The sequence below is a fragment of the Chelonoidis abingdonii genome, chromosome 17 (genome assembly GCF_003597395.2).
Source record: "Chelonoidis abingdonii isolate Lonesome George chromosome 17, CheloAbing_2.0, whole genome shotgun sequence".
In the NCBI taxonomy this organism is placed as follows: Eukaryota; Metazoa; Chordata; order Testudines; family Testudinidae; genus Chelonoidis; species Chelonoidis abingdonii.
Window position 1 is genome coordinate 34,704,991 of NC_133785.1, and position 25,156 is coordinate 34,730,146.

Genomic DNA, 25,156 nt, shown 5'->3' on the forward strand with positions numbered 1-25,156 from the left:
CCCGAGTATACAAATTCCCGCCCCTGACTTTAAACAATCCAGTTCTCTGATTGGTCCTCTGGTCAGGTGTTTGGTTACCCTTTCCAGGTAAAAGAAACTTAACCCTTACCTTACCTTACCTATCTATGACAATCTCATTAAGACTTCTTGGCTCATCTCATGATTCTTAGTGCTGAGGTAAGCTGAGCCTCTCTGCTTCTTTCCCACTGAATTGTGGGAGAATTTGTCTGTGCTTCTGGGCACGTGAGAACTGTGGGAAGGCATTGGAGAATTATCCAGCCCTCAAGTCTGCAAAGTGGCTGTAAGGGACCGGGGAGTGGGCAGTCTGGCCTAGTGGTCCTGGCTGGGCTGCTGTCCACAATTGAAGGGTGGCCATGAGTTGGTCAGCGAGCAGGGATTGGAGTAGTTGATAGAGCCGGGATCAATAAACAAGAATCAGATTGGGGTCGGAGACCAGAGGTACTATCGGGCTGTAAACAAGAGTCAAGCTGGGGTAAGAGACTGGAGGTGAGAGAGTGAGATATAGACCAGAGTCACAGCAGGAGAAAAGTTGGTGTAGTTGCCCAGGCAACTTGCCGGGGCACCCTCCAGGGTTAAATAGTATGCATGGGCCAATCACAGGCTTCGGTCCCTTTTGGTTTGTACTTCCTGCGGTACCTGATCTCCACAGCGTTCTTTGGACGTGGCTCTGCATGGCCTCCCCGGGGGCAATGTGGGAACATCAGCTGTGCCAGGCTCCACAGACCCAGGTTCTAGTCTTACAATGGGTAGGTTACCAGCCCCAGTGAAAGCAGAGCCCGGCTGTACCCCCATGCTGGGCCAGCTAGCCTGGGTTGAAATCTCCACTAAACTAGCATGAGAGGGTTTGGAGTGTGACTGGAAAGCCCAGCCTAACTCTGCAGTTAATACAGGCCCTAACTTTAAGCATTGATACTTCCTGGAGGTCTGACCTAAATTATTTAATGACCAAGGGTATGCAGCCAGCACTGTGGTACACCAGATCTGTGTGGGTTTGGGGGCGGGTGGGAGAGAGAATATTAAAAGCCCCCACCAGGAATATCTTGTATTTCTGGCCAAAGCGTGGGGAAATTCTTGTGTGATCAGTTGTGACAAGATGAATATGAACTCGTTGTGAGTGAAGAATATATGTAGTATGCAGCTCTCTCGATGCATGTATTTATACTAACACAATTTCAACCACATAACCTGTCAGGAGGTCGTTGTTAACATCCTTCGGTGCTGAGACTTTGCGGAAGCCTTCTAACATTGGGTCCCATGTGTGTTTCAAAATCTAGGTGCAGTGAGGAAGAGCAATAGGCAATTCAATGATGATGCTGAATTTTCTTCTCTTTGAAGAGGGAGGTTAGATGTTTTGTTTCTTTGACTAGTGTTTGTGGCTTGACTTACAAAACTAAAAGACCCCCAGTGTTATTCTTTAAGCCTTTTTGCGGTCTTTGAGGTCGTCTTTTTTTTTTTTTTTTTAAAGTAAAAAGCTAGAACTCCATTATTTCAATTTCCACTTGCACTTAAAATTTCATTTTGCAAAATGGATTGGAAAAAAAGTTGCACTGCTAAGTTGTTGGGGAGGAAAAGTGGGTTAATGGTAATACCGGTTGCTGGCTTGGTTAGCTCTTTTTCTCCCAAGCAAAACACCTTCTTTCAGTGTAAATAGCAAGAAACTGAAGAGTGACCTGGCACTTTTATTGATTAATAAATATAGAATACAAGCAGCTTTTGTGTACTGAGATTCCAATAAGCCCTGTCATTCCAGACTTCGCTTCTGAAAAGTATGTAAGAGCCACTCAAGAAATATGTTGAGAAACATAACAAATCTACTGTCTCCTGCTGAGGCATGGCTATGCTCTGTGGCGTTTTTGGGAACAATCCATGAAATGTGTATGTATGTAGCATGAGTTTTTCCAGAGGAGTTAACATTAAAGGAGGGGGTTGCAAGCTGCCCGAAGAGGACGTCTTCCCATTGCTTGGGGAACAGGCATAGGCAGGCTTTTGAAAACTCTCTTGAGTCTAGCTGGTGTATCTTGTTCAGAATTTGCCCAAGCTTATTTGTTAGGTGCACAAATTATAAAACTCTCATACCTGGCTGAAAAAGGCAGATATGCTCAGAAATATATCCCTGCAAGTCTAATGAATGTACTGTCCAGCTTTATTATTATGTGCAGTGTTGTAGCCATGTTAGTGCCAGGATATTAGGGAGACAAAGTGGGTGAGGTAACATCTTTTATTGGACCAACTTCTCTGGGTGGGCGAGACAAGCTTTTGAGCTACACAGAGCTCTGCTTTAGGTCACCTGAAGAAGTTGGAAATGTGAAAGTTAATTTCTGCTCTTTGTTAGCCCAGCTGGTGAGTGTTTCTCTTACTTTCTATGTATCTATTAAGGTACCAATTTAACCAGATTAAAAAACTTTAGTAGAAAATGCTGTGTGCTCCCAGTGCAGTTTCTTTAATGTTGCTGCTGAACCATAATTCTTGCATTCTTTGTGTGTGTGTTTTTCACTGAGAGGGAAAGGTAGTAAATTTGAAAATAACAAGGAATGCTTTTTCACACATTAGTTTGTGGAACTCATTGCCACATGGTGACATTGAGCAGGATTCAAGAAGGGATTTGGAGGCCTACCTGGCTAACAAGGACATCCAGATTTACAATAATAAAGATTTATAGACTACTTGCTGAAGATTCTTTCAAAACCAGAGGACTCCTGCTGGTGCTGTTCTGAGCCGTCTCTAGAGTGGCTGCTGTCAGGCAAACCTTAGTGCAGAGGACACTCAAACTGTGTCACCTTGCTGTTAACTTGCCAAAAGCTCAAGAGATGCATCTATGATGCATAGGTTTACCTCATTTTAAAAAGAGAGGAAAAAAAAGCCATGAAAAGGTTCTTACCATCATGTTTGCTTGTATTTAATCTCCCATCTAGGCTAATAGCAGAACAGTAAACAAGCAATTCCTAGTAATGAAAACCTGATGTCTCTTATCATGGGTGAAACTTTTGTCATGGAACCATCTTACTTGATCAGGGGGATTTGTTGGTGAATTTTCAGTGTGCCACGGGTGGCTTAGGGGGCACTGATGTTTAAACTTTTTTAGTTTTTGGTTGAGTTTTGCTTGGTGTTTTCGGTTCCTTGGAATGTAAAAAGTAGAGAAACACGGAAGAGAGGTGCAAATCTGAGTAAAGGAAAAATAAGGTTTGACTCCACCACTGAATAGCACGGTTGTGGCTTTCACTTATCTTCCCTGCTATTGGCTTGTCCTGACCTGGCTGCTTTAGGGATGGTTGTGGCCTGCTGGATTCTCGGAGGACATCTACACCCGGAATGAAGGTGTGATTGAAGGTTGGCATACTCATGATAGCTTTAACTTAGCTAACAAGGGTAACCATCACAGTGAACATGTGGTGGCACAGACTTCAGCGTCAGCTGAATGCCAGAATACAAATCTGCCAGGGCACGGTGAAGGCTGTGCTGCCATGTCTTCACTACTAAGTGTTATCTGTGTTAGCTAGATTAAAGCTTGTGTTTGGTATACTTACCTGCACCAGTCACCCTTTTATTTGATGGAGAGACATAGCCTAGGCTTCCTGGGCTCCTTTTGGCCCTGGTGCCTTTCTTACTCTGTAGTAGCCCGTTTTGTCAGTTCCGATTTCCAAGAACACAGGGGACTCTTCTCTGGCAAGAAGAACTGAAGATGTTAATAAAAATGGTATGCTACTTCGCTGAGATCTTCACAGCAGAGCTGCTACCTAAAATTGGCATTTTAACAGACTAGGTGCTTCTTTTATAATATTTGAGGTAGAAATTTATCATCTGCAGAATCGGGGGAGGTAGGGAAGAAAACCAACTAACATAATAAAAATTGATTTGTATTGGGGGAGAAAATAAATGCGAATATTAAATGGATGGATGATTAAATGAGTTTCTTTTCAGCTTCTTCCGGAAGCACTAGGATTTATAGCAAAACAGCTACAAAATCTTGGGATAAACTTTCTGTGCGTGAAAATGAGGTTCAGCTAAATCAAGATCTTCTATACATTTGTTTTGAATGTACATTTATTTTTCCTCCTTGCGCAAACTGTGGATCTGAACCAAGGCATGAGTAATTCCAACAAGTTGGGTGATATAAACCTCCAGTGTAGGGGCAATAATAGCTTGTCTAAAATAGGTATTTAACTACACCTCTGTGTATAATAACTGGTCAGCATGCAATATCTGAGCCCTCACCCCAGTCTACCATTTAGTTATGTTGGCTTCTTTTATGTGAAATCTCTCCTTTCCCACAATATCGTCTCTGGAAACAGCTCTGGGAAACAGATGACTTCAGAGGTTTAAAAAACAAAAATGAAACTTTAACAAATTTGGTCTTTGCCAAAAGCATTTTAATACCAAGAATATTGCAAATGTTTTCTATTGGAATTACTCCCTGAAGACTGAAATCCAGGCGTTTTCTCCTGACCTTATCCCTCTCCTGGCGACTTGAGTGTTGTGCTCATGAGAGAGAGAGAAATAGCAGTTGTTTCCTAGAGGAAATGAACGAATGTCAGTTTTTATAGGAATTATTATAGGACTAAAACGTTGCTTCAGAAAAGGTGATGGTGCTCAGAAAGCAATAGCTGCTGACAGATTGAGAGACCTTTAAAGGAGCATGGGGCGTTTACATTCATTATTGTGGTTCAGCAGTTTAGGCATTTTGTTCTTGCTTGCCTCTAGTTTTCTATGTTAATTACGAGTTTTGATTGAGGCTACTTAATTAGTTAATGCTTGTGGCTCTGAAGTTCTGATTCTGCAAGTGGCTGGACCCTTCCCCAGTGAATCCACTGAGCTGCGATTGTGGGATCGGGACTGCCCAATGTGAGAAACAATGGAGCTTCTATTTGGATTAGGGCCTTTTGCACTATTGCTAGATAAGTACCAAATACTGATGGTTTTTTTATTTATTTTTAGCATTACAGTTGCATTGGGCCCCAATGGCGATCAGGGCCCCATTGTTCTGTGTTCTGTGTAAACTCACTTGTCTCCCTTTCTCCCACACAATATTTTTCCATCCCAGGCTCAGGCTCTGTACTTGCTTGCATGTGAAATGGAACAAAGCAGTAAATCGTCCATTTAAAAGCTGCTCCAAAGCCTGATCCATAGCTCCTAACCTGAGTGGTGATGGAGGGGCTGTTTAGCTGAAAGCAGGAAGCACTGGACACCTCACAAGATAAGCCCCCAGGATGCTATTGTTTTAGCAGGTCTCATGTGACGCCTGTGCAAAATTAGCCACTCACTCATAACACTGAAGCTAGCTATGAACATCTGATCTGGATCTGCCTCTCTCCCCTGATAGGCCTGTTTGACTGGTTTTCACCTGTGGAGCCCTATTGCTTCAGAGCTGTTGAAATAGGCAGAGTATTTAAAAAGCTTCCAGCCTTGGCAACCATATGTAAACAGTGCATAAGCCAAAGAACGGCCTCCCAGAAGGACAGCTTGGAGAACTGTCAGCCTTTGATACGTACAGCAAGTCTGCCTCATCTACTGAGGCAACTTATTATTTAAGACTGGAATTTGAAACTTGCTTGGGAGCACTTTTGTTCTACTATAGATGGCTTAGATAAGCGGGGAGAACGCCAGCAGGGCTGTCAGCTGCCTTTTCATGCATGTAAAGCTTCCATACCCAATCTGTTAAACTAGCCAGTGGGTAGTGTCCCTGTTACCTGTGCCCAGTGCAAATTTAACACATCCACATGCAGAAATACAGCTATGTAGCCAAAATGGTCACTGGGCTACATAATGGAAGTGATTAGAAGTGAGTGTAAATCAAGATGTGTTCATGGCATACAAGGTCTGTTGCTGTTCTTTTAAAACCTTTTTTGCTCTGAATCGATTAAAAATTCAGTAATGGTTTAGCTGAACACTTGAATTCTCTACCATTTGAGAGTGGTGTGTGTCCTGTAACCTATGAAACGTGGATATCCTGAAATGTATCATTCTGAAATAATCAGACAAAGGTTAACAGAATGGTTAGTTTGAGTTTTGTTTAATTTTTTTTACCTCTTCCTGACCTTCCTGTTCTCATGCTACAGCTAAGCTAGAGGGGGAAAAAACCCCAAGAGTTTCCTTGCAATATTGGTTTGAATGTGGTGGAAAACAGGAATCTTGAGTCATAGGTTTCAAATTAACACTGATGTGTAAGGTTAAAATGACATGTAAAAGATGGGTCGTCTATAGAGACAGGAAGGTGTGCCTCGTGCTCATAAATCTCAAGGCTACAGATCAACTTGCACTGGCACTTCTCTTGTAAACTTCTCACTCCTGGGGCTTGTAAACGTGTGTGTGTGTGTGTGTGTGTGTGTTACCCCGGTGCTGTAACTGATGGCTTTAGTCTGAGAATAGTTTAACCCATTCTTGTTGCTCTGATGTTTAAGAGCGTGTAAATGTTTTTTTTCTCTAACTATATCTAGAGCTTTCCGAGATCAGCACTTTCTGAAAGAATTAATTTTGATGGATTCTTTTGAGAAATGGATCCAAGTCACAACCTTCAGAGCGGGATCTAGGTTTTAGTTTGTGACTGGATGCAGCGGGCATGGTTCTGGCCCATTTTTTAATTTTTGCATTAAGATCTGGTGGCTTTTCGTGTTTGCAAGTTCAATCAGATTTGTTCTTTTTATTAATACAGGACCTTCTTAGTCCACTTGCTCAACTCCAGTAGAGAAGAACTACTGCTCCAGGTTACATAACATGCTATTATTAACAAGGATTGTCAGTTTCGATGTTTGTGTTTTAGTGATATAGGAATGTGACATGATATTCACAGACCATTTCTATTGGTTTTCGTCTATTGGTATCCATGATAAGATCATCCTTTTCTATAGCCTCATCAGAGGTGAACTTCTGCATTGTGGCTTCCTTTGCTTTCATTTTTGGCAGCCCTAAATAACTGAGAGGGTTTGCTTTTAGATTGTCTTGAAGTTCTAAGTGTGTGGGTTTTTTTTAAAATGTATTTATTTAAAAGGGATGGGGGGGGGGGAGGGGAGGTGAAGGGAAGGACGACCACCTAGTTTTAAATAAAAAGTACCCAGAGTGAAGTGAAATTCCTTTTTTTGCCTAAAAGGGTTTGGATAAATGTTCTAGGGCAGGGGTTCTCAACTTTTTCCTTTCCAAGGCCCCCCACAATGTGCTATAAAAACTCTGGGATCCAGTGGGGGAGCGGGGGCTCTGGGGCAGGAGGGGGCTCGGGCATAGGTGTTGTTTGACTTCTGTTTTGGGTGGGTAAGGGCCAGCGGGGCTCCGGCCAGTGGGGCTCTAGCCAGCTCTGCATGGCGAGGTCTGGGGAGGGAGCGCCACCTCCATTCCCTGACTCCCCTCAGCAGGCCATCCAGCCTGCCTGGGCGCGGGGGGTGATGGGGCACAAAACTAAAACTTCTTCTAACTTTAAAGGGAAGGGGCTCAGCTCACTCATAGGGGTAGCTCAGGGTGCAGGGTGAGAGGTAGCTAAGGGCTTTGTACAGGCAGGGGGGTAGTTCAGGGCTGTGCCTGGAGGGCTCCCCTGCAGTCCCTGTTCCCCCAGGGCTCTGCCAGCCATGGAGTAGGGTCCCCCTGCCAGGCAGCTCTTACCGACTGCCTCTGTGGGAGCTGTCATAGCTTTCCTACTCAGATCTGAACCTTAATGTTCAGAAAATAAGATGCTAGCATGAAACCTTCAAGCTTAATTACCAGCTTAGATTTGGTAGCGCTGCCACCAGCCAGATTTCCAGTGTCTGGCGCACTCTGGTCTCCTCAAACCTTCCCTGGGGGACCCCAAGACTCAGATGCCCAGAGTCTTACAACAAAGGGAAATAACCTCCTCCCCTTGTCTCCTCTTTACCTCCTCCCAGGCTTCCCCTCCCTGGATGGCCTGGGACGATCACCCTATTTCAATTCCTTAAAGTTTTAAAAAGAAAGCTTTATATAAAAAAGTAAAAGACATAAAAATGGTCTCTGTATCAAGGTGACAATAACAGAGTCATTGGATTAAAAGAAAATAAAATGAGTAAACAGCCTTATTCAAAAAGAAATACAATTTAAAACATTCCAGCAAACTACACACATGTAAATACAAAAACAATATAAAAACCTATATTGTCTTATACCTGTACTTACAACTGGGAAACAGAAGATTAGAAAGCCTGAAGATAGAGAGATTCCTCTCAGAGCCGAGAGTGCAACAGAGACAGACAAAAGACCACACACCCAAAACTTCCCTCCCTTGAGATTTGAAAAATCTTGTTTCCTGATTGGTTCTCTGGTCAGGTGTTTGGTTCCCTTTGTTAACCCTTTACAAGTAAAAGAAACATTAACCCTTAGCTATCTGTTTATGACAGGAGCAAAGGGGGCTGGGAGCTGAGGAGCAGCTTCAACCCCCTGCACCAGGTGGCTGCCTGCCCCATGGCACCAGCCAGAGAGCAGCAGTTGTCCCGGACTCCCTGGCAGCCTTCCCGGGGGTGGGGAGAGAAGGAGGTGGAAGGGTGTGTGTGTGTGTGTGTGGTTGCCCTGGGTCTGCCCTGTTCTTGCTCTGCAGTTTCGGGGCAGGGGTGTGTGTGTGTGGAGAGGGCAGCATCCCTGTCCCCCCCAACTCTGCCCTTGGGCTCAGGGCTTGTGCCCCATGGGGAGCACCAGGGCTTGGGGCTCTGGAATTCAGCCCAGCTACTCCCGGCATGAGCCCTGCAGAGAGTGCTGGGGAATCAAGGCTTCAACTCCTGCAGGTGATGCTGGGGCTTGGGCTCTGGATTTTAGCCACAGGACCAAGTGACCCCCCTGAAAGGGTTCGCGGACCCCCTGTTGAGAATTGCTGTTCTAGGGAACACCCGCTTTCCAAATGTGCTCTCGTGTGTTAGGAAGTGGGTGGAGGCCACCAAGCAACTTCTTAATGAACTTGAAAAGTTCTAAAGCCTTTCCGAATTCTCGTCTAATTCCTCTGCAACCAGCACTCTCTGAAATCAGACCCACATGAAAAAGTGGCACCGATATTAGTTTGTTTTTTAAACTAGTGCAAACCCTGTGTGGATGTCCTTGTTTTAGTCTGAGTGGCTTATTTGAATGTGACTTAAACCTGTTCCCAATAGTGGGTGAAGCACTGGCCTGCAACTTAGGAGACCAGGGTTCATTTCCCAGCTCTGCCACTGGCCTGCCATGGATAAGCCACTTCCTCTCTGTGCCTCAGTTTCCCCATCTGAAAAAGGGGATGATTATACCGACCTCCTTTGTAAAGTACTTTGAGATCTTTTGATGAAAAGTGCTGTCTAAGAGCTAGGTGGTATTATGAAATAAGAGCATCCACATTGGACTTTGCACCAGCTTAACTGAAAAAATCAGTTTAAACTCACACCTTAAGTTAACTGGTACATATAGGCAAGGGCTAGGAGTGCCTGCACTACATGCCTCAAATGCTCAACATAAATTAAAAATTTCTGAGTTTGCTACTGTCTCTTCTTGGGCTACTGTCTCTTCTTGGGTTAATTGCACTGATTCTTCCTTCGCTTTTCTACCCTTCTCTGTCGTATTCATCATTTTGAAATCCGGTAGCATCCTCCTGTCTAATATTTCTCGCTACTGCTATTTGCTCTCCCTTCCTCTCCATTTTGAAACAGCACCTCCTGTCAGTCACTCTGGAGTTGCTGCTTGTCCAATGGCTATGGTAGGATGCTACCAGAAGAAGATGATGTGAAATGTTGTGACCACGAAAAGCCCAGCAAAAATATTGTGGCTGCTGGAGACTGTCTTTAAAGGTCAAACAGCATTCTAGTTGAAGCTGCATGTGTGTACTTTAAATGGTCACTTGGGGCGTGCCTGCAACAAGCTGTTTCCAGAGCAAATTTTGGGTCTAAACAGCTGTGAATGATTTCAACTTGCAAAGAAAAACAATGGCTAAACTGGCTGCAATCCAGCCAGTAGTTGGTGAGCCCTGCCCTGCCTCTTTCTTGGCAGGTCCACCACTGGCCCATTGTCCTTTGCTCTTGCCAGTACAAACCCAATGTCATCTCTCTCATTGTTCCAGTTGGTTTTAGTGATTTGTTTTTTCCCCCCAAGCACAATTATCTATAATCGGTTGTTCCCACTGGGCATAGCCTGCTTTCCGAAGGCAAGGGGGCAGTTAGGGAAAGTGTACAACCTGGTGGACTGTGCTCCTAAATAAAGATGCCATCACAAACAGGACATGGGGATATTTGAATACATTAAACATAGGAAGCAAACACAGAAATGGAGACGAGAAGAAATAAACAAGTTGGAAGGAGGAAGGTGGCTGGCAGATAAACACTTCTTTTTTTCCAGCATGAGGCTTAAATGAAAAACAGCTTGCATTCTGTGGGATTGTTGCACATCAAGGAGGATAAAGATGGATAATTTCCATCCCTCCTAGTGGGACAGCCGTGGATTTTGCTGCTCTCTGCCAAATGCAGGGTTGAAAGCAGATGAAGTGCCAGCAAGGTACTTTATATGCAGAAGCGCTGCAATCCAGTCACTGAGGATGGATGGCCACTTGTCTGCAGCTTGTTCGCTGTCCAATTCCTCGCCTGACTGCTAGGGGTTAAATTGAAAGTGTGATTTTTTTTTTTTTGTGCACTCTCCTAGCTAGAGGAACCATGCTAGTTGAAAGCAGACACAGCTCGGATTTGCTGTGAAATTGTAGTCTCCTTACATTAAAACTGATCTAAAAGGGGCCTGGTGCAAAGTGATATCTTTAATATTAGTAATGAATTGTTCCATGCAAATGGCTGCATTTTACTGCCATAAACAAGTTAGTGTGGAAAAGTAAGAGATGGTGCAGGAATTCTGAATTTCTCGAGGAAGGAGTGGGTGGCAGGCAATGAAATGAGGCAATGGTATCTCTTAGGTCTGGATGAGATGGGGAGAGTTCTGTGGCTGGACCTACCATTGTTTCTTCCAATATAAATATCTGAGTCTGTGTCTGACTGATTTAGCTCCTCCTGCTCTTGGATAATGGGGGTTCAGACCCATGACAATGAAGGAGGAAGAGGAGTGTGTGTGAACTGGTGCCAAAGAGAGAGAAGATTGCCGCCTTCTATGTGTTTGCGTTTGTATCTGCACAGACATGGTGGAGAACCCGCAAGTGCTGGTGAAACCAGTGGCCTAAATTTCAGGTTCAAAGTGGTTGGTGATATTGATTGGCTCTTTGTGTCCAGACATGAGTTTTTAGAAGGGTCTGTTTTTTCAGAGGGTGGGTGATCAGCACTTTATGAAAACTAGGCCCCTTTAAAAGTGTCTTTATTCAGGAACCCAAGTCGCTCATCACATCTGAAAACTTAAGCCAATAGGCTTTCCTGACTGAAAGTAGTTGATCTGCAGCTGAATTTTAGACTTTGAGGTACATTTTAGGTACAACTGAGCTACATTTACTGTGGAGGATGTACACTTCAGATGAGTCTGGGGACTCATGAAATATGGTATTTGCAGTTGTCAATGCAAACATGTTCCATGACCTATACATTACCTCGTTGGGAAAATATTCCGCTCTCACCCGACAAACTCTGTCAAAGTGTAACAGAGAAAACAACCTGAACTTTAAAAAGGCTTGTTGAGAAGGAGGAATGTTGTATTTATCTCAGAAACTCACTCCTTAGCTGCCTTTTGGTGAGGGGGGAAATACAAATTTATATTGACAACATTGGGCCCCTTGGATTATACTTTGTTTAAAATGCAAAAAAATAAGTAATCCTGTGAATTCAGAGAAGAAATATAAAGCTTTATGTGCTCTAGTTTTCTATCTCTGATGCTGTTTCTGATATATCCTCACTTTTCATTTTGTTTGATTTCATGTTGAGTGGAGAATGAAAATAGAGTAAAGATGTCCCCATTTATGTCTATATTAACAAAGCTCTGTATTGCCAAACATGATGTATGTGACAACTGCTCTCCAGTTATTTATTTCTCAGAACTGTGACAGTCAAGAGAAAATACTCTTATGCTCTAAGATGCATAAAACAAACAAATATACTCAATTTAAAATAAAGATAGAGGCTATAAAATTTCAAGTCAATAAGAAAGAAGAGGTGATGTTAGATCCTACGTATATGGAAAAATAAACTATCCTAGGAAATGTGAGACATTTATTTTGTTTAATATGAATATATCCATACCTTCTGTGCACCAGAATATAAACGACAGAGGCTGCTATCTGCTTCCAGTATGTTTCAGGCCATAAATAGATGGCTAGTTGGGGAGTGGAGAAGAAGCATGCATGCATGCACACACATTACTCCTGGGGGAATTTGGTGCCACTGCGCAATGCAGAATTTTGCAGAAAAATGTTTTTGGCGCAGAATTTTCTTTCGCCCACAGAAATGGGCTGCAGTGCTGCTGACTGCCACTAGGAGCTTCTGGAGTCAGCAGGGCCCAGACAGCACATAGAAGGGAAACGGGAGAGGAGCTAGAAGGTTCCTGGAAGTTGCAGTTCCCCGCACACCCTCAGGGGAGGAGACATTGATGTGCAGGAAACTCTGTGCAAGTCTGGAACCCAGCATCGGGCTCTGGATCCCTGTGCTCTGGGGGGGTAGAGGGGTGAATGTCTGGGCTCTGGTGGGGAGGGGTGCAGGTATCTGAGCAAGGGGAGACCACCATGGCTGGGCTCTGGAGGGGAGGGGGATGGGTGTCTGGAATGGGGGGGTGGGAACTTGCGGCTGGGCTCTGGTGTGGAGGGGATGTGGGTTTCTGGGCAACGGAGTCTCTGTGGCTGGGCTCCTGTGGGGGAGGGGGATGCAGGTATCTGGCCCCCTGGCTGGGCCTGGAGGGTGGGGAGAGCTAAAGAAACAGGAACTAGGTTGGCATAGGGGTTTCTTTAACTCTCTACTCAGGGGGGGATTTTTGTGTGTGTCTGTATTGTTATAGACATACTTGCTGACACGTATTTTGAAATAAATTACCAAAATAATTTAAACTGGTGTGATTATGTAGTGTTAATATGACAAATAAAATTTTGCAGAATTTTAAAATATTGTGCACAGAATTTAATTTTTTGGCACAGAATTCCCCCAGGAGTAGCACATGCAAGACTTTTCCCTGTTGCCATAGTTGATCAGGTATGTTATGTTGAGTGTGGAAGTAGGAGTTGAGCTACCTCCTGAAGCTTCTCCATTAGTATTTGCCATTGCTGGAGAAAGGACATTGGCAGTGTCCCCTTCGGCCATTTAAGCACGGCCGTTCCTTTATTGTCCCTTAAATAAATCTTCAAATTACATTTTATAATGTACGGAGGTTTCTTTTCTAATTTCTAAGAAAATGTTGGAGACTGTTTTTGATGTATTAATACTTATGCTCATTTTGCTTTAAAACCATTTTTGTGGTTTGTAATATTATAAACCCTTCCATCTACAGATCCCACCCCCCCCAAGCAATCTGCAAATACTAATGAACTAAGGTGCACAACTACCTTGTAAATTAGTATCTGCCTGTACACGTGCGGACTCACCCCTGCGGCGCCTGCTGCTGGTGACTTCTGGGAATTAGCTCGGTTCCAGCTCCGGAGGGCCCTCTGCAGGGCAGTGATCCACCTGTCCTCTGCCCCCATGTCCCTCCCTGGACCCGGTGCCCTTTTATGTGGAGTGCTGCCCCCAAGCAGTCACCCCTTTCTCTGAGGGTTTCCTCTTCCCGGGGGACCCCCACCCTCTATCCCCACTTTGCCTCAGTATATGGCTACTGCCCAGTCTCCATCTCGCTCCCGTTCACTGGGCCAGACTGCAGATTCAGCCACTCATCATAGAGAACGGGGTTTGGACCTGCTGCCCTAGCCTACCCCTGGGCTGCCATCTGCAGCCCCCAGTACCTTTTAGCCTAATGCTAGGCCTCAGTCTGGGGCTTTCTAGGCTAGAGCTCCCCCACTCCTCAGCCCTGTTCCCCTCAGGTACTTTGTCTCTAGCTCCTGGCAGCCAGGCCCATCTCCCTCTACAGCTAGAGAGACTGACTGCTTCTAGCTCCTCTGGCCTTCTTATGAGGACCCTTGCTCAGTTTGGGGCGTGGCCCCAGCTGCAGCCACTTCCCCAATCAGCCCAGCCTAAAGGCTGCTTTCTCCAGCTACAGCCCCTTGCCAGGGCTGTTTTTAACCCCTTCAGGGCAGGAGCAGGGGGCCACCCTGCTACACTGCCCCATTTTACAGTTGAAGAAACTGGCTCATAGAGAGGTTTGGCTGAGATTTTGGCTTTCCAGGCTTAGGCACCTAATTCCCTTAGATCCCTAGGGACTTTTCTGGGGTCAGCGTGAGAACCAGGAATAAAATGTGATTCTCTCGTGTCCTGGTCTAATGCATTAATCACTAATTTATGCACCGATTCCTTTCTTTGCAGGCTATGGGTGAATGGATTTTTCTAGAATCTTACCAAGCAACCTCTCGTATTGTTGTGACAAGCTGCTTGAATGAGTCAGACTGAGTTGTCGTGATTCTAATTCAACTTTAAAGCTACCCAGAGCTTTCTTTTGATTATCATTGCCACTGGTGCTTAGACTCCAGTGGTGCTGGCTACAGGTTCCCCTGTGACTAAAACAGTTTCAGTCTTCCTCATGATGAGACAGCGTACTGTTGATTCCAGACAGATGTTTCAGACACTCAATATATTTCAAAACATGCTCTTTGGTGGGCAGCATGTGAAGAGAGCTTCCACAGAGTCTTTCTTGCTGGTTTGCAGGGTTTTATGTACTAGGGGAAGAGTGCCAGGAAAGGACTAAAACGCTAAACCTTTGCTGGGCTAGTGTTCCTAATCTGCTAGCTTCTCTGACAGACTCTGCTATGCTTGTTATAAGGAGATCTGCTTAGAGATCTCCTGTTAAACAAAGCTTGCACTTTCTCCTGTCTTGTCATTTAGGGCGGTGTGATCATGGCAGACGTGAACCTGCAAAGCCATGTGTAGCATACTTGTGTACCAGGCTTGTGAGGAAGGTGGAAGAAACTGTTGAGTTTGACTAAAGTTTTTGCACCTCAACAGCCATCTGCCTTGATAATTTAGCTCAGGACAAAATGGATTAGGAGTTGAAGGTTTACTGCATGATTGGCCTCTGAGGCCACTAGTAAGGCTATACTCTCATGGTTATGATTTTTGCTGCTTATTATAGCTGTACCGAATAAGCTGTAGAGTCAATGCAGTTATACTGGTATATCTTAGCCATATACTGGTATGGAGATTATGCTGTTCCCAAACTTATATAAACTACAGTGGTATAAGTACTTCCATACAGATAAGTATGCCCGCCCTAGGAACTGGTATTACAGAAGTGCTAATGAGAACATGAGGGCTTATAATTATGGGGAAACAATTTTTGAAAAAAGGCAACTTCATTTCCATAATAAATAGGAAAAATTAAAAACAGTGCAGGTTAAAATTGGAAAAGGTTGTGCATATATATGTGTTAAGAGTAGGGGTACAAATTAGGAAAGCGTCCTCCAAGCACTATAAACTAACCCATTGTTTGCATTTTTTCTCTTCTCTTTTTTTTTTTTTTGGTCTGTCTTGTTTCTCTGCAGTCCTAAGTCCTTCAAATAGGTTTGTGCAGGCTGGTCTCGGAGTGCACAAGGGGCCCCATTACCGTTAGGGGTCTCTGTGGAGGCATAGAGGTCTGATTTTAATGGAATCTCTTGCAAGATCAGACTCTTGCACGCCAAGATGACCACTGGACTATAGAAATTAAAATCCGTCTAAAGAACCTAGCATATCTTGGATGCTACTTATATTTTCATATATATAATTGCTTGCCTCCCTGATTTTAATTTGCATTTTTAAAGTGGATTGAGGTCTTTGGAAGATAGGGTTTTATAAACATGCAAATTCAGTCGTTTATTAGATGTGTATAGAAAATATGTAATTCTGCATGTCTTCTGTCTTGAAAGCAAAGAGCAAAACACGACTGACCGTTACAACACAGCATGAGAGCAAGTTGCAATTAGCTACTGTTTCCTTATTAGTAGTATTCCTTGGCACACTTGCGCAGATGTCTTCTGCGTATGAACAGTCTGTGGGAGACAGAGGACTCTAGCTTTGTCCTCTTGTTTGGCTTGCCTATTATATGCATCTTTAAGTCATGAGAAAATTGTGAAGTGTTTTGGTCATTCATTTATGACCGCATGTAATGAGTTTATCAAAAGAGAACTATAAATCCCCTCTCTCTTGCACAAAAAAATGTTTCCTCAGGGCTCTGATAATTAGGCTGTCCCACCTAAGCTAATTACAAGCTGTCGCTCCATTCAAAACACCCTGTGTGGTAACTGTTATATTTTTCAGAGACCTGAGCAGACTCTTACCAGGTTAATGGATTTTCTGTACTCTCTGTGCCAGGTTGATCTTTATGATCCTGATGAAAAATGTACTGCATGGCACACTGCAGTGATTCTCAGTCACACCAGTTTCCCTAAGTCTGCCCCTTCAGAGTGACTCTTTTCCACTGCAGTCTCTGCTCTGATCCCCGTCAACATAGGAGAGAGCGAGCCAGTATTTTCTGTCGTTCCAGGCTGGAACAGCAGGGACCCATTGTCGGCACCGGGTTTGCTCTGTTGCTTGTGGTTGAGCCAAGCAGGCGACCTGCCGGTTGGAGGCAGGGTGTCTCCACTTTTACGCTTATTTTTTCCCTCTTTCCTTTCTTTGGGAAGTGCCTGTGAGTTGTGCTGAATCAGCTCAGCTTAGCGCTCTTGTTCCAAGTGCACTGAAGGTGGCGTTGCCTCTTTACTCACTGAGGAAGGGCCCGTGAAACACAAAGGAGTGGAGGGAGAATGGCCAGAGGAGAGCAGCGACATCTAGTAACTGAAGGGAAGGTGGAAGCGATGGAAGCTCCTCTGGTGTGTGGAACAGCTTGGGCGACAGGGTTGGAATATGGTGGTACAGTGGGTGGAAGAAAAAGCAAGAGGTATATGAGGGAAAGCTAGAAGAAGGAGAAAATGGGGGTTTTGTATGTGTGCGCGGGGGTGGAACAAGACCGTATTCTGGAAGCTGCCTATTTGTCGGGGCTTGTCTACACTACAGAGCCTTGAGGCTGGTATAGCTGTGCCAGACAAAGTCCCCTACTTGGAAGAGAGCATATGCTGACAGGAGCCCTTCTGCAGGGAAAGCTACTCCACCTCCTGGAACGACATTAGCTACGCTGACAAAAGTACTCTTCTGTTGGTATAGTTGCGTCTACACCAGGGATTTCGCCAGTTGTGTGCGTGTGTGTGTGTGTGTGTATGCGTGTGTACCTTTTCACACTCCTAGCCAGGATGGCCATGCCAGCAATACTTTGTAGAGTAGATCAGGCCTTAGTTTTGTGGGACTGTCTGCAGACCCTCTTTCCCCAAGGGACTTAAACAACATTAAGCCCCCATTTATGCCTATTCTATAGACAGATGTTGTGCCAGTCTAATTATGTCAGTTAAGGAGGTGATTCATTATCACTCTGCTCAGTCAATATAATTACACTAATGTGGACATAGTTAGTCATGTGAAGGTGCCATATACCAGTATAACTTATTCCTCTCTTAGGGAATAGCTATAATGGTATAAAGGGGTGTATACTAATATGACTGCATCCACACAATGAGCTTTTGTGCTGAGGGAGCCTTGTAACGGGCCAGCCAGTCCATATCCCTGCCAGGAAGGGACTGTTCATTACCGTATATTTTGTAGTGGTGGTCTTAAATGGAGACTTCTGGTATCTGACTCCGCTGAGAAGACCATATTCTCCTTCCCGCCTTGCTGGTGTTCAGTTCATATTTCTGCTTTATAGTTTAATTTTAGCTTTGCTGAATACTTGTGCTGTAGATTTATCAGTCCTCATGCTCTGGATGTACTGTATTACAGTGGACGTGTACTGTCAGAGATGGTAGCTACAAAAAAATAACAATGCTAGGGAGAATTACATTCCAACTGAAACCATCGAGTGCTCCCATTCAGAGATGCCAAAGCTCCCAGAGTTCCCTATGCTGCATAGCTAACATAGTAAATTTTATTTGGCTGGTGAGAAGTCAGTGGCATTTCCCAGAGCTCAACCTGCGTTCTCACTCTAAGAAGCTCTCGTGAAGCCTTGCCAACTTCGGGAGAAAAACTGCTTTCCAAATAATGCCCAACTGGTACAGACAGGGATTTCCTTAGCTCCGCATTCTGCATGTTGTTATGTGGGACGGGCATATGGTGCAGGGTCAGGCGATATAGATCGAATTCTTCTTAAATGGAAATAGCCCAGAGGGAAGGGGTGAAATCTGCAAGAGAACTTGTAGGGTGCAAATACTTTGGAGCCTGTTGGCAAGCAAAATAGGAGCTGTGTAAACTTTTTGACAACTCTTTTCAATGCGAGGTGGAAATGAGCCACTGTCTGTGTTTAGGTTCTTTGCTAAATTAGATACTTCCTGGATACCTTCTTAAAGTATATCCAGTGTGCCGTCTGGCAACTATATACCTACCTGGTTATCCTCCAGAAAAAAGTGTACCAGTTGTTGCTTAATAGAAACTTTCACTCGAGCTGTGGGTTTTTTGTTTGTTTTTTTCCAGAGGGTTTCTTGTGTGTTTTTTCTTTTGACAGATTGCATTGTTTCACTTGGCTTTCATTTTTCACCCTGTCAAATGAATTTTACAGGTTTTTCCCTTGCTGTCTCTGTGGATCAGTGCACATGAGTAGCGATCCTTATAGTCTCTGGATTGCATATTTGTGTAGCCTATCGTTGCTGCAAAAGTTTTTTGAAACCTGTGGTTAACTTTCAAGATGGGAAGTTCAGACCTTGAAAATCTTAGTGGAGAAAACTTGCTGCTGTAGAGAGGCATCGTAAATGGATGGCTAAGAATGCTGAGATTGATTTTGGAGCTTTATGGAGCAGCGATGTCTCTATGGGGGAAACTTCATAAAGAATATGAAAATGCAGGTTTAAAATGATCTTATTCAAACTTCACCCCAACCTTGTTTTTCCAAACTCTCACTGGGAAGTCTTTTGGCAGGGATGCATGCTGATCTGTCACATCCAAAATGTTCACTCTCCTCTGTGCCCCATCTGTAGAGGATCAGAGTTTGTTCCAGCCCTGCTATGCTGCAGCCTGGCTCTGACTCAAGCTGTAGAGGTTAATGTGTTTAGCTCTAGAGCAGGGGTCTCAAAAACGCGGCCCAGGAGCTCCTTGTGGCCCTCCCACCCTCTCCCAGTGTTTACCTAGAGCGGCTCTGGCCTCATGCGCAGCGGGGGCAGGGCAGGCTCCGTGCCTGCCTGTCCTGCACCCGCGCTGCTCCAGGAAGCAGAAGGAACCTGGGGGACGAGAGACGCAGGGGTGTTTTTTATGTTGCTTCAGGCACCGCCCCCAGCAGCTCCCATTGGTCACAGTTCCCTGTTCCCGGCCAATGGAGATGCCGGGGGTGGTGCCTGAAGCAACGTCAACACACACTCCTGCGCCTCTCCTCACCCATGTTCCAGCCGCTTCCCAGAGCAGCGCAGGGGCAGGACAGACAGCAGGGAGCACCCTGGTGCACACCGGGCCAGAGCCCACCCCCCGAACCCCTCCTGCCTTCCAACCCACTGCCCTGAGCCCCTTGCTGCACCCTGCACTCTGACCCCCTGCCACATTCCTCCTCCTTCTCCACCCCAACCCACTGCCTTGAGCCCCCTACCATACCCTGTACCCTGAGCCCCCTGCTGCACCCACATCCCAACCCACTGCTGCACCCCTCATCCCTCCTGCACCCCCTGGGGGCAGGGAGGGGATGGAGTTGGGGTGGGAACTTTGGGGAAGGGGTTGGAATGGGGGCAGGGAAAGAGTGGGAAGAGGTGGGGCAGGGCCTCATGGAAGGGGTGGAGTGGGGGCATGGTCTCGGGAGGCGGGGGGGAGGTGTCAGTAATGCGGCCCTCAGGCCAATGTACTAGTCCTCATGTGGGCCTCGTGGTCATTTGAGTTTGAGACCCCTGCTCTAGAGGTACCCACTTCAGTCCCCGTGTTGGCCAAAGATGGCAGCTGTAATAAACCAGCTGTGGATTTACTTTACTTGTCTGAGTAGCCTTTAATACAATGGAACTTGGACATTGTCTGCACTAGTAAAGTGGAGCAGTTTAAATCAATTTAAAAATTGCTCTAGTTAAGCTGGTACAAACCCTCATGTAGACACACGTAAACTGGTTTAATTCTTGCTTAGGTTGATTTAATTTGCATTGGTAAGTTACTATCTTGAGATAAATTAAGTGCGTCTACATTATGGGTTTGCACCAGCTTATTTAAAGCAATTTTAAAATCAATTTTAGGTTTTTAGTATAGACAAAGTCTTTGTAGATTCTACAGTGTGCTAGGCATTGTAATTAAATATTTTTTTTTAAAGAAGACACAATTCCTATCTCAGAGTTTGTACTCTAAAAAGACCAAAGACACAGAGAGGATGATACACTCATTTGATAATGATTCGGAGAATCCTATATGTGAACATCCATTACAAATACAATAAGCTTGAAATGCTAGAACACTGAGGAGAAACTGCCAGCCCCATAGGTAAGTGATGAGTCAGTTAAAATATACATGTGTTCATTTATCAAATGTCAGTTTATAAGAGGATTTTTCTAAAGTTGATTGAAACTTGGATTTTCTGTTCCATGGGAAATTCTGATATTCTGAAATTTGGTGGTAGTTCCAAATCAGAAGCAATTTTTTGTTAATTTTGTGTGAAAAGACACTTCTAGGGGGGGAAAAAATCATTTTAGGTTAACACTCCATTTTGATAAACTGAAAATGTTTCATTCCAATTTTGACTTTATTATAATTTGCAATATAACATTTCAAAATAACAAATAGAAACATTACATTCTGATAAGGCAAAATGAGATGTTTCAACCTTATAGAAATGCTTTGTTTCATTCTTTTTCCCCCCTAAATTAAATTTTGTCAAAATGGATATGTTCCTGCAGGAACAGCTTTACTGGAAAATGTCTGACCAGCTGTAGATTTTTATGTGCAAACCGCCCTTTATGAGGAGCCTGCTGCAGGGTGCTGTGCTTAACTGCAATGGTTATTGTTCTAGAAGGGTACCCTCTTCAGTGAGGCGCACTCCACCTGCTTTATTAGGTTCTTGTTATGAAAATGGAAACCTGCTGGTGCGTGGTCTGTGCTTTTCCTGCAGTGCTCACATGAGCGCTGTCTAAAGCTCCTCTGGTTCTAAGTCTTAAGTCATTGAAGTGATCACAATGCCATATTAAAACACTACGCACGCTTTTCAGATGGCATGAATTTACTTCTGATGATGCCATTTGCTTTTGGGAGGAACTACGTGCATCATTCCTGAATGGTGAGGAGCGGAGGAGGAGACTGAGTATAGGACCTTTTGAAACATGAAGCAGTTTGAGTTCAGTAAAGTGCTTTACGTATGTTCTAGTTAATCTGTAATTGTTTAAAATTACAGATTAACTAGAACATACGTAAAGCACTTTACTGAACTCAAACTGCTTCATGTTTCAACTATTTACATAACTGGTTAACTCCAGATTAGAGTGTGACTTAAATTTAAACACAGTACACGATACCCCCCCGGGTCACTTATCTTGCTCTTTTCATTGCGAGATTCTATCTTCAGTCCAGGCTGTAGTCCAGTTAGCATCAGTCACAATCCATCTTCTTATCCTCACTTAAAGTTGGGGATTTTTGGAGAATTTACTGAGCTAGACCATGGGTCAGTTCCTGAAAAATCATGGTGTCCTGTAGAACACTGCTGGCCTGTAGTTCTGACATTCAAAAATACTATTTCATTGAGGCTTGAATCACTGAAGTAGGAGCGGGTGTATTTTCACAGTGACAAGTCTAATTGCTAGAGTAAACTTGCAGTGCCTCAGATGAAATCGAGGGGGAATGGTAGAATGTGGGGGGAGAGGATTGGGAGGGAAGCACAAAACAGATGCTTGAAGTGGAGAAGAGGAAGGGAAAAAGTGGTGGGGCTATTTCTAAAACCGTAATCCCTCCTCAAATTGTGAATTTCCAAGAGTTCCACTTAAAGGGATTGTTTTCTCCTTTTATAACTAGGGTAAGAGCCCAGTTGTTTTCATCTGGACATTCCCCTTGGACTAATAAACCAGGAAATCTACCAACATAATGCCAGGAACTCCACTCTGATAATACCAGTGTGGGACCCACTCAGCAGTATTAGGCATAGCTGAAAAGTACCTTTTTCTTTGTTGAATTAAAACATGACAATGCGCCTAGCCTTTAATTACTCTGTGTGTAAAAACGACTGTGGAGGCCTAAAGGGATTTGTATTGCCGCTATAAAGGCAGTGACTTGAGACAGCAAGATGATAGAGAAAGAGCTAATGGGGTTTGCAACTGACATATTTATTACAGCCTTGAGAGAAAGAAATACACCAGTGGACAAAATTCCTATAATGTTTATATAAGCCTGTCAGGAATTGATTAAAGTTCAAATATGTTTTGTTGCACAGGGCTGGTAAAAATAATAAATTTAACACAGCAAAGTTTTGAACATCATGTTTTTGACAGTCTGGTTTTGAAGGCCTCATTTGCCGCAGTGGAAGGTTTAGATTTGTTGTTCTTACCAGTGCAGCAGGGTTTTCTTTAGCATTGCATGTTGCTTTTCCTTTCTGGGTGCCACTCGTTCTGGGAGCAGTTGTTTGCAGGATCCTCCTCATCCTTTTTTCCTTTTTAGACTTTATGAACGGAATAGAAGATGCACATAGTTAAAAATTTTTATTTCCCAACGTATGAGGGTAAAGACTAGAGACTCCAGCTGAGATGTAGGGCCCCATAGTGGGCAGCGTTATAAATTTCCATGGTAAGAGACTGTTTGAGAGGAAGGATGACATCGTGATCGGGCACTAGCCTGGGATCTGAGAGATCCTGGGTCCAGGGTATGTAGGGATTTGGGTCTGTTTCCCCCTCAACCCTCCTCTGTCCCCGCGCAGCCCTAGTTTGATAGCAGTATTACGGGAATATGGGGGAGCTCCCATGACAGCCTCAGCAACATCAGCCCCTTCAAATGATCCTTTGTGCAGATGCAGCACAAGTGGAGGTAATGGGGCTCTGAAAGACTCATTTGGGTTTCAGAATTTCAGGCAAGATGTTTTAGAGCCAAAAATTCCTCTCCTCTTCCCCAATGGCCTCCCATGCCTCCAAGGCAATGTGTAATAAATCAGTGTCTCTTTGGCCTGGTCTACACCCAAAATTTAGGTTGACCTAGCTACGTTGCTAAGGGGTGTGAAAAAGTAAGCCACCCTAAGCCCCGGCATAGGCACTGTGGAAGAATTATTCTGTTGTCCTAGCTACTAAGTGGATTTGCTACAGTGATGGCGAAAAACCTCTTGCAGTAGCCACAAACTACTGCTGGACTTTGCAGTTATAGCCTGATCTATGCTACAAAATTAGATTGGCATAACTACATTGCTCGGGGGTGTGACAAATCCATACCCCCCGAGCAGAGTGATTAAGCCAACTAAGTCCCCGTGTAGACAGCACTAGGTCAATGGAAGAATTCTTCCATCAGCCTAGCTACAGCCTGTTGGCGAGGTGAATTTCCTACCTTGACGGGAGAATCTCTCTCTCTCCTGTAGGCGTAGGTACTGTCTACACTGAAGCACTACAGCGGTGGTGCTGCAGCATTTTAAGTGTAGACAAGCCCGTGTTTATTCATTCACATTTTTTTTGGTAATTGCACAAACTGCATTTCTCTTACATCTCCCTTACTGTGCCTGCATCCTGCATAATTGATACAACCATGCAGTACAAATCCTGTAACAGAGCAAAAGCTATAGAAAAATATATGTGGTGGCCTTAAAGATAGCAACTTTGCCCCCTGCTAAAAGGGGTTATCTCTCTGATTGCAAGCAAGTCTGTATTTTCGGTGTAGCTCATCTGATATTTCACCCATGTCTCAGAGAAAACATGTAATAATCCATTTGGAACTAGCAATAGCTACTTCTTCTGGAGGTTGATTTAACCCCCCATCCTCCAAACACCTCTGTTACTGGAGAGACAAGTTCTTGCCCCAGTAGGCTGAATCTTCTGAGGACTTTTTGCAATATTTACAAGGGAGGATAGTTTAATAGTTATTCAGGATCACTCCAGCTCCTTGCAAAAATGCTGATGAATTCATGGCATCTGCTGGAGCTGAAACCAGGCCTGCTGAGATTGGGAGCGTTTGGGGGCAGGGACTCTATTTCACATCCAGTGTCTAGTGCTGATCCTTGAGTGGGGCCCCTATGAGCTGCTATAACACACATAAGTTCCGGTAGTAAGTCTCTAAATTGATGCCAGTCAGCCAATTAAGAGCCAGAAAGTAGATGAGTGTCTTCATTCTAATGGAAACCTTAGATTGGGCTGGGCAAACTACAGCCAGTGGAAAGGATCTGTCCCGCCAGCCTTCGAGCTCCCGCTGGGGCGCGGGGTCGGGGCTTGTCCCGCTCTGGTGCTCTAGCCAGTGAGCAGCATCGGGGGCCGCTCTACGTGGCTTGTGGAAGCAGCTGCATGGCCCTGCTACGGCTGCTACGTGCTCCAGTGGCCCCCTCTGGTGCTCCAATGGGAGCTGCAGGGGCAGTGCCTGTGGGCAGAGCAGTGTGCAGAGCTGCCTGACCACACCTCTACGTAGGAGCCAGAGAAGGGAGCTGCTGCTGCTTCCGGGAGCCATGAGGTAGGTACTGCCTAGATCCTGCACCTCTGAGCCTCTCCCCATGCCCCAACCCCCTGTCCCAGCTCTGATCCCCCTCCTTGCACCCTTCGAACCCCTTGATCCCAGCCAGAGCACCCTCCTGCACTCTAAACAGTTCATCCCCAGCTCTACCCCAGAGCCTGCCCCCCAGCCGGAGCCAAAAAGTTTGCCCACCCCTACCTTAGACTAAGACTAGTAGAGAACGTCACTTATTGGCATACTGCTAGTCTGCAGCATCTTCTCATGCCCTAGAAACTAGACTAGGAACTTTTGCTGGTATAGCAATGTTGGTCAGGATGGTGACTTTTCTTTACCGGGAAGACCCTTAGCATGGACCCAGGTATGTCAGCATAGAAGTGCTTTGGGTGGTCTAATATAAGTTACTGCACCTGGAGGGTTTAGTGGCAAATCTTGCTGTGTGTATGAGGCCTTAGGGTATGGCTACACTGACAGTTTTGCAGCGCTGGTAGTTACAGCTGTGCTCGTACAGCTGTGTACGGCCAGCGCTGCAGTGTGTCCACACTGACAGCAACCAGCGCTGCAGTGTGTCCACA

General features: G+C 44.8%; 1 protein-coding gene and 1 long non-coding RNA gene across 39 annotated transcripts in view; one reads left to right on the top strand and one right to left on the bottom strand.

Annotated features, from left to right (window-relative positions):
- The window catches only part of MAGI1 (membrane associated guanylate kinase, WW and PDZ domain containing 1), a 526,245-nt gene that overhangs the window by 44,299 nt on the left and 456,790 nt on the right, over positions 1-25,156 (top strand). The gene's annotated exons all lie outside the window — the stretch shown is intronic.
- LOC142047865 (uncharacterized) overlaps positions 22,132-25,156 on the bottom strand; it is an 18,216-nt gene continuing 15,191 nt past the window's right edge. Inside the window, exon 3 of the long non-coding RNA XR_012657134.1 lies at positions 22,132-22,608. This is a non-coding gene — a long non-coding RNA (uncharacterized LOC142047865). The remainder of the gene's footprint in view (positions 22,609-25,156) is intronic.